At 45.0% G+C, this 9,759-nt stretch overlaps 1 long non-coding RNA gene across 1 annotated transcript; it reads left to right on the forward strand.

Annotated features, from left to right (window-relative positions):
- The first annotated feature begins 2,686 nt into the window (after positions 1 to 2,686).
- Positions 2,687 to 9,349, forward strand: LOC138282539 (uncharacterized). The gene is made up of 3 exons (XR_011200969.1): positions 2,687 to 2,728; positions 8,699 to 8,797; positions 9,267 to 9,349. It is a non-coding gene; the product is annotated as an uncharacterized lncRNA (long non-coding RNA).
- The last annotated feature ends 410 nt before the right edge of the window (positions 9,350 to 9,759 follow it).

Here is a 9,759-nt window from a genome sequence, read left to right on the forward strand (position 1 = left end):
TGTCTGCCCCCCCTTGTATTTTCACCTTAAAAAAAAAAGAAGACAGATTTTAGAGTGTGCACCCAGCACTATTGCAGTGTTTGTCTCTTAAACAATCCCCCCCTTACCTGGAAAGTAGACTCTGCTAGCTTGGAAGTGTGGATTCAGCCTGTCTGTATCCAAGCAGATACTGACTAGAGCAGCAGTAGCCTTTCCCCTGCCCCAAGGGACTGGACTTAGCTGATTGGCTCCCAGAGTCTCTGCTGCACCTGAGACCCCCCCCCCACCCCACCTGCTCTGGCTCCTTAAGTTTGTGGAGGGAAGGCCAAAGACAGGCACCTCCATTTTGTGTTCCTCTGTGCATGTCCCCTGTGCCCTGATACAGCCCAGTGCTTCAAGGATTGCAAAAAGACCTAGGTAAGGAGCCCAAAGATATTTTCTGGGTAAATAGTATTACTTGTTTCAAAAAGTATTTGTTTTACTGTGGACTCTGTGTTTTCAGGCAGCCTGGCCTCTTTTTAAAGTGGTGTTTTTAAAAAAAAATCGTTTTTGCTGTGACTGTGTGAATTTTCCCTTGCTAGTTTGTGCCCCCCCCCTCCTGCCCCCTTTTTTTTCCTGCCTATTCTTGGTAAAAAGGCTACCTACATCTCTCAGAGTGTGGTTTTAGGAGACTGTTTTAATCAGTTTGTGTGATTAAAGTTGTGCTCAAAAACTGTCTGCCCCCCCCTGTATTTTCACCTTAAAAAAAAAAAAAAACAAGAAGACAGATTTTAGAGTGTACGCCCAGCACTATTGCAGTGTTTGTCTCTTAAACAATCCCCCCCTTACCTGGAAAGTAGACTCTGCTAGCTTGGAAGTGTGGATTCAGCTTGTCTGTATCCAGGGAGATACTGAATAGAGCAGCAGTAGCCTTTCCCCTGCCCCCAGGGACTGGACTTAGCTGATTGGCTCCCTGAGTCTCTGCTGCACCTGAGACCCCCCCCCCCCCACCTGCTCTGGCTCCTTAAGTTTGTGGAGGGAAGGCCAAAGACAGGCACCTCCATTTTGTGTTCCTCTGTGCATCTCCCCTGTGCCCTGATACAGACCAGTGCTTCAAGGATTGCAAAAAGACCTAGGTAAGGAGCCCAAAGATATTTTCTGGGTAAATAGTATTACTTGTTTCAAAAAGTATTTGTTTTACTGTGTACTCTCTGTGTTTTCAGGCAGCCTGGCCTCTTTTTAAAATTGTGTTTTTTTTTTTTTTTATCGTTTTTGCTGTGACTGTGTGAATTTTCCCTTGCTAGTTTGTGCCCCCCCCCCTCTCCCCCCCTATTCTTGGGAAAAAGGCTACCTACATCTCTCAGAGTGTGGTTTTAGGAGACTGTTTTAATCAGTTTGTGTGATTAAAGTTGTGCTCAAAAACTGTCTGCCCCCCCCTGTATTTTCACCTTAAAAAGAAGAAAAAAAAAGAAGACAGATTTTAGAGTGTGCGCCCAGCACTATTGCAGTGTTTGTCTCTTAAACAATCCCCCCCTTACCTGGAAAGTAGACTCTGCTAGCTTGGAAGTGTGGATTCAGCCTGTCTGTATCCAAGGAGATACTGAATAGAGCAGCAGTAGCCTTTCCCCTGCACCCAGGGACTGGACTTAGCTGATTGGCTCCCTGAGTCTCTGCTGCACCTGAGACCCGCCCCCCCCCCCCACCTGCTCTGGCTCCTTAAGTTTGTGGAGGGAAGGCCAAAGACAGGCACCTCCATTTTGTGTTCCTCTGTGCATCTCCCCTGTGCCCTGATATAGCCCAGTGCTTCAAGGATTGCAAAAAGACCTAGGTAAGGAGCCCAAAGATATTTTCTGGGTAAATAGTATTACTTGTTTCAAAAAGTATTTGTTTTACTGTGGACTCTGTGTTTTCAGGCAGCCTGGCCTCTTTTTAAAGTGGTGTTTTAAAAAAAAAAAACGTTTTTGCTGTGACTGTGTGAATTTTCCCTTGCTAGTTTGTGCCCCCCCCCTCTCTGCCCCCCTTTTTCCCCCCCCTATTCTTGGTAAAAAGGCTACCTACATCTCTCAGAGTGTGGTTTTAGGAGACTGTTTTAATCAGTTTGTGTGATTAAAGTTGTGCTCAAAAACTGTCTGCCCCCCCCTGTATTTTCACCTTAAAAAAAAAAAGAAGAAGACAGATTTTAGAGTGTGCGCCCAGCACTATTGCAGTGTTTGTCTCTTATACAATCCCCCCCCTTACCTGGAAAGTAGACTCTGCTAGCTTGGAAGTGTGGATTCAGCCTGTCTGTATCCAAGGAGATACTGAATAGAGCAACAGTAGCCTTTCCCCTGCCCCCAGGGACTGGAGTTTAGTTAACTTGCTCCTTATATAAGTTCCTTGTGGTTATTGCATATGCTGTTGTGATAGGTTGTTGGGAGACAGTGTTTTATTGGTTGCTAGCTCCAGATTTGCAGTTATGATTGGTGGATAGGGCTGAGATTCTGATTGGCTGTTGGATCTAGGGCTGTGATTGGTGGATAGGGCTGAGTTTCTGATTGGCTGCTGGTTTGTAGGGCTGGGGGCTGTGATTGGTGGTCAGGAATAGGGCTATGACTGGTGATTAGGGCTGGGTCGCCCATTAGTTGGATAAATCAGGGTTTAAAATCGGATTGGCTAGGGTTAGGACCAGCTTCTTATTGGCCGTTAGGGCTATAAAAGGCCAGGATTCAGGGCGTCTCAGCCCGGGCGTTGAGGATAAGGGCAGTTGTCTGTTAGGGCCTGTTCGGGACAGGTAGGGACTAGGGCCAGAAATGCTGCCCAATTCAGATATGACCATGAATGGTGTCAACCCCTACACATCCCTCAACATGCAACCACATATTCTACAAGGGCATCCAAACCATGCATCACAAACTGGCCACAGACAGATTGCATTGCCCCACCACCCAACACAATACCCTACATACAACACATATACACATAGCCCCCACAACTACTACAGTCAAACACCTTCATTCTCACAGCAAACACTACTCTCTCCCCTCCAACTAACACTACCTGCCACCACCCACACAATACAAAACTACAACATACATTTCTCTCAGCTTCAGTTTCCCAGATACACACTCTCTGCTGATATTAACCAACAACACTATCCACTGTTCGCTCCACACAGACCACCCGTCATCATAACAATGCCCAAACCCTGCATTCAAACACATAGAGGGTCATTCTGACCCTGGCGGCCGGTGGCCGCCAGGGCCACCGACCACGGGAGCACCGCCGACAGGCTGGCGGTGCTCCAATGAGCATTCTGACCGCGGCGGTTCAGCCGCGGTCAGAAGCGGAAAGTCAGCGGTCTCCCGCTGACTTTCCGCTGCTCATTGGAATCCTCCATGGCTGCGGAGCGCGCTCCGCAGCCATGAGGATTCTGACCCCCCCTACCGCCATCCAGTTCATGGCGGGAAAGCCGCCATGAACAGGATGGCGGTAGGGGGGGTCGCGGGGCCCCTGGGGGCCCCTGCCGTGCCCATGCCAATGGCATGGGCACGGCAGGGGCCCCCGTAAGAGGGCCCCAAAATGTATTTCACTGTCTGCCTTGCAGACAGTGAAATACGCGACGGGTGCAGTAGCACCCGTCGCACCTTCCCACTCCGCCGGCTCGATTACGAGCCGGCATCCTCGTGGGAAGGTCGTTTTCCCCTGGGCTGGCGGGCGGTTTAACTGGAACCGCCCGCCAGCCCAGGGGAAAACTCGTAATACCCGCCGCGGTCTTTTGACCGCGGCGCGGTAATTTGGAGGGCGCGATCCTGGCGGGCGGCCTCCGCCGCCCGCCAGGGTCATAATGAGGCCCATAATCTACAAACACTCTTCCCCTCTCCTCACCCATTACACACAACCATACAATCCCCACATTTCACTCCACCACATATATTACCCCTTCCAGTCATCTCAACTAATACTTACTTCCCTGACACACACCCATCACATCTTACACACTTCATACATTCACCTCCAAAACACATCAACACCCCATCTAACACTCAAATTCCACTTAGCAACACTAACTCACATACAAATCCCTCACCAAAAACAACTACACCAATAGCCCTTCTCATTATTCCACAAAAACAATACCGACCACAAACATCAGCACATCAAAACAACACAAACTTACATTACACTCATCGTCATACCCACTCCCACCCCCAGGACTACACAAAGGATACATTTTCCATCCTATCTCCACCCCTACCCCCCAACCTACACAAACACCTACCTCAAACACCCCATCCCAGCAACTTTCATTCACTCGCCTCTCCTCCATTGCACAATTTAGAGCCTTACATCATGATCCACATGCTCCTCCACCACCCCTAACCCATACTCCATCCACACTAAACAAACACAAACAAAATAAAAAACATGCCACTCGTAGCAACCTCGCATCCCCTTGTCTGTTACATAATAACACTACCCTACAAAAAACGCTACACTCCTCATGGCTCTCTCAGCCACCAAGTCCACCACCCACACACACAGACCCAACAAAATGCCTCCTTAACCTGCTGGAAGAGGAACACTACATTGAAAAGCAAAACTATTGTGAGCCTCAAACAGATATCACAACTAGCAACACTCCTGCTTCCAGCTCACCTTACACTACTTACACTTCTACTAAACAAAACAACACTACCACTAACACACCTTATCTAAACTGCCAGCTCATAAATTCTCGATCACTCTCAAAAAACAAGCACCACATCCACGACCTGCTCACAGACACACAACCTGACTTACTATTCATTACAGAATCCTGGTTGGGAGATGACATGGCACCAGTGTTGCACAAAGCCCTTCCTCCCGGCTATCAAACCATCACACAAAACCGTATAGGCAAGAGAGAAGGTGGACTAGCTATTATATTCAAACAAGCAATAAACCTCAGTAAAACAGACAACATCTCCATACAAGGTTGTGAAGCCCTCCTTACCAGATGCCACCCTGCCCCAACTTCCTCCTGTAACTTTATCCTCCTTTACAGACCTCCACCTAACAACTCCACATTCCCAGATGCTTTTCTAGACACAGTCTCAAACCTTATTACACTATACTCCAATCTATGCATTCTTGGGGATCTAAACATTTGGTTTGACAAACCCAATATGCCCCATCCAAAATCTTTCACCACTGGCCTACTCGCACTGAACCTACATCAGATTGTACACAATCCCACACACGTCGCTGGTCACATCCTAGATGTCATTTTTGCTAAGCCTGAACTCATTACTATTCATAGCATCACACCAACCACCTGGTCAGACCACCATATGATAACTTTCCGACATACAACTCCACAAATCAACGCACCCCACAACTACTTACATACATACACCTATCGACCATGGAGCAAACTCAATTTGGACCACTTAGAAACACAAATAACAGCAAACACAGATCTAGATACTATTAATTCTGTACCAAAACTTTATGAGTGGCTACAGGAAGCTTTTGATGTCCTAATACCACTCAGAAAAACTAAACACGACAAAAGAACCAACACCTTGGAGAAACACAGAACTTAAAAAGATAAAGCAACAAATCAGAAAGTTGCAGCGGACCTGGCTCAAAACAAACAACAGTCAAGACAAACTGCAGCTACACAAACTTAACAGGATATAAAAATCATCAATCAAAAAAACTTTAACAAAAATACTACTCTGACAGAATTCAAAACGCTCAATCTACAACCAAGGAACTTTACAAAATTCCCAATGAATTTCGAAAACCTACATGCATGGAAAGAAGCCATCCCACCTCTCAAGATTTCACAAACAAATTGGCAACTCACTACACAACCAAGGCAGACACACTGGACTCCTATTTAAAACAGAAGAAAACCATCAGCACCAACCCCTTTACTAAAATACCCTCTAAGAATAAACCATCCCAACCTCTACAGTCCTTCAAACAAATATCCCAGGATGAATTTATGGATTTGGTCAAAGCAAGCAGACCTTCTGGTTGCCCTTCTGACCCTTGCCCACCACAAATCTTCAAGAACTTCCTGCTATCTACTTCTGCTGCCACACCTGTAAGAAGAATCATCAACAACTCTTTAACTTCAGGAACTTTTCCTGCAGACCTGAAAAAGGCATACATACGACCATTATTAAAGAAAACAAACCTAGACCTGCAAGACCCCAACAACTACAGACCAATCACAAATGGACCTTTCCTGGGCAAATTGATAGAAAGAGCAGCATTCGCACAGATGTCACAATTCATTGAAGACAATTCTATACTTTCAGACTTCCAAACTGGCTTCCGCCCAGGAAGAAGCACTGAATCGGCACTCATGGCCATCTGGGACGATCTTAAAAACACAGTCGACCAAAATGGAGTTGCTGCACTACTTCTCCTGGACCTCTCAGCTGCCTTTGATACGGTTGACCATGACACCCTATTTCAAAGACTCCACGAAGCCGGCATATAAGGGATTGCTCTCGACTAGATTACTTCCTATCTCCAAAAAAGAGCAAATATCATCCACTCGCCCCCCTTCTCGTCTGAACCCTACCTCACAAAAGCAGGGGTCCCCCAAGGGTCAATCATCTCACCTTTGCTTTTCAACATCTACATGTTATCTTTACCAGAACTGATCAATGATTTCCAACTCACATGCTACAACTATGCAGATGACACACAAATACTACTTAAATTAGAAGACCCCAAAAACATTGAAAACTCACAAATCTCCAGTTGCCTCAGAGCCGTTGATCAGTGGATGACCTGGAGCCATCTCAAACTAAACACCTCCAAAACAGAAATACTCATATGTGGTGACTGGAAACATTATGACCCTCTGTGCATCTGGCCTGACGATCTCGGACCACCCCCTCAATTATCCAAGGAAGTGAAAAACCTAGGAATCACCATGGATTCCAAGGTAACTATGAATGCCCAAGTAGACAAATTAGCACGCACAAGCTTCATCACCTTAAAGACTTTACGACGCATCTTTCCCCACCTCGGATTTCCACACAAGGTGCAAGCTACTATATCGCTTGTACTATCCAAACTGGATTATGCCAATAGCCTCTACCATGGATCATCTCTATCTGTTATGAAAAAACTACAACGTATCCAGAATTCCGCAGCCAGGCTACTACTACATATAAAGCCGCAAGCCCACATCTCCCCTGCCTTGAGAGCACTACACTGGTTACCCGTTGCCAGAAGATGCACTTTCAAGCTGCTTTGTATCACCCACAAAGCTATACATGGAACAGGACCGCTTTTTATCAGAAAGAAAATGACCAAATACATGCAACAAAGAACCCTCCGCTCAAGACTGGCACCCCGCCTTAGAACACCACCATACAAGAAAAAGAATATAGGTGGTACATCCTTCTCCGTCCAAGCAGCCAAACTATGGAATTCATTACCCCCAACTATAAGAGCCACAGATAACTTTCTTGTCTTCAGAAAACTACTCAAGAGTTGACTCTTTCCTTCATAACCACCTTTTTCAAACAACTATGAACTGCATATGCCTATGTGGATAAATATTTTTTTCAGATTATATGTATATTTCAATTTATTTATAGCTTCTTTGGAAAATATGTATTGCTACTATGTCATAACAATAAAATACACACACACTCTTTAAACCTGTCTGACTAAGTATTTTTTACCCATGTTTCTAATTATGTATTGTATGTGCATATGTGTGTGTGTGTGTGTGTGTGTGTGTGTATATGTATATATATACATATGTATTTATATATATATATATATATATATATATGTGTATATGTTGTTTCTGTGCTTGGCATATTCGTGGATCATTGAATTCCTGCTCTCATCTTATCACACTTATCTACTCATCACTCTTATGTCATGTCTCTATCAAACTATCCTCCTTTCTCACTCTGACTCATCCCAAATCAATTCTACCACTTTCATCTCCTAAATATCTCTGCCTAAGCTCTTCCCTCCACATCTAACTCACCAAACCTCACTCTACCTCTGTGACCTCCCACACAACCCTACTAAATTCTCCTGCATTCATCTCATCCTGCTACTATGCTCTCCGTAACCCTTCCACATACTCTTCCCCCTCCACCCCCCTTTACTCATCCCAAGCCGTTGGGTTGAGTAAATGAAGGATATACTCCCAATTAACACCTCTGGATTTACTTCCTCCTCCACCCCTGCATTACTCCAGTCTAACTAACAAACTCTCATATCCGCGGCTCAAATTAACTCATAATAATACTAAAACTGTACTCATTATTTAACGATACTAATCCATCAGTAATTCTTGTTGGGTTCCGGAGTAGCGTGCTACTCATCGAAAAGTGCTTCAACGCCTCGTCAGGGGTAGTAAGCGCTATATAAATACGATTACAATTACAATTACCATATAGAGTCCAAAGCAATTTCACATGGATGCGAGTATGCATGCATTGCAAAAAAGGGAGACTGGATTGATCCATCAAGGGGCTTGAAAAATGAGAATAGAATGAAAGATCATTCATTGCAATGCATTAGTTCTAAATGTAGAATTTCTTAAGGAAATTTGGAATATGGATTTTAGGATTACAGCCAACTCAACAATAGCTGGTCGTACTAGTATAGTACCATAGGCGATCTGATTTAAGAACAATGGTATTGCATTTGCGTGTTATATGATAATTTTTGGGAGATTACCATTACCACTAATGTGTTTTTTATCTTCTTTCTAATCTTACATCAGCACCCAAGGGCAAGAAGAAGGGCACTGCACCGGTAGGTCCAGCAGGAGCTCAGGAGGTGCCGACCACCAGCGCCAATGCTTATGGCTCTGCTTATCCCAGTAAGTTCTATTATTTAATATTATTATTATTATTTCCCTAACTTTTACCTCTCCTCACTTTTATACTTCTTTTAATTTTGCCTTTTTTACTTTTTCGATAACGTCTACCTTTATTTCCAACTCCCCAATCCAAGTTTTGTTTAATTCCTGTTTTTCCTACATTAGTTTTTTTTTGTCTTTCATTGACCATTTTATATTCCACCCCTTTGTTGCTTTTCAACGATTACGAGTCATCATCAATCATAGGCTAGAGCTCTGCCACTTTATTATGTGAAGCTTTTGGCTGACTTGTTTACACAGCTTTTCTAACATTCTAACAAAATGCCCAGAGTGATATTTTTGACAGAAAATACTGCAGCGCTAAATGAACTGTAACGATTGTGGTTGCATTTTTTATTTTAAACATTAAGAATGGGATCTGGCATCTAAAAACTGTATGCTGTTTTTTTTTACCCACACCAACCACCAGTGGACTAGGTGGAGCCGACTTAAGTTTGACTGCTGAAGGAGCAGATGGAGCAGGGGGATACGTGGCAGCAGAGATGGGTGCTGGTAAGTCAAATTGCATGCTTATTGATAATTACTCTCACTCATTAGCTGCAAGGGCATTTTTGTGATCGGATTAATAAACTCTCTGCATTACAGCTATAACAGTGGTTGGGTTACTTATTGTTACTAATTGCCTCTTCTATGTGAAACTCAGCAAAATAACACATAGGGCCTCATTCCGACCCTGGCGGTCATGGACCGCCAGGGCCGGGGACGGAGGAAGCACCGCCAACAGGCTGGCGGTGCTTCTGGGGCAATTCTGACCGCGGCGGTAAAGCCGCGGTCAGAAAAGGGGAACCAGCTGTTTCCCGCCGGTTTTCCCCTGCCCCAGGGAATCCTCCACGGCGGCGCTGCAAGCAGCGCCGCCATGGGGATTCCGACCCCCTTCCCGCCAGCCTGTTCCTGGTGGTGTA

Source organism: Pleurodeles waltl, chromosome 1_1 (assembly GCF_031143425.1).
Source record: "Pleurodeles waltl isolate 20211129_DDA chromosome 1_1, aPleWal1.hap1.20221129, whole genome shotgun sequence".
In the NCBI taxonomy this organism is placed as follows: Eukaryota; Metazoa; Chordata; class Amphibia; order Caudata; family Salamandridae; genus Pleurodeles; species Pleurodeles waltl.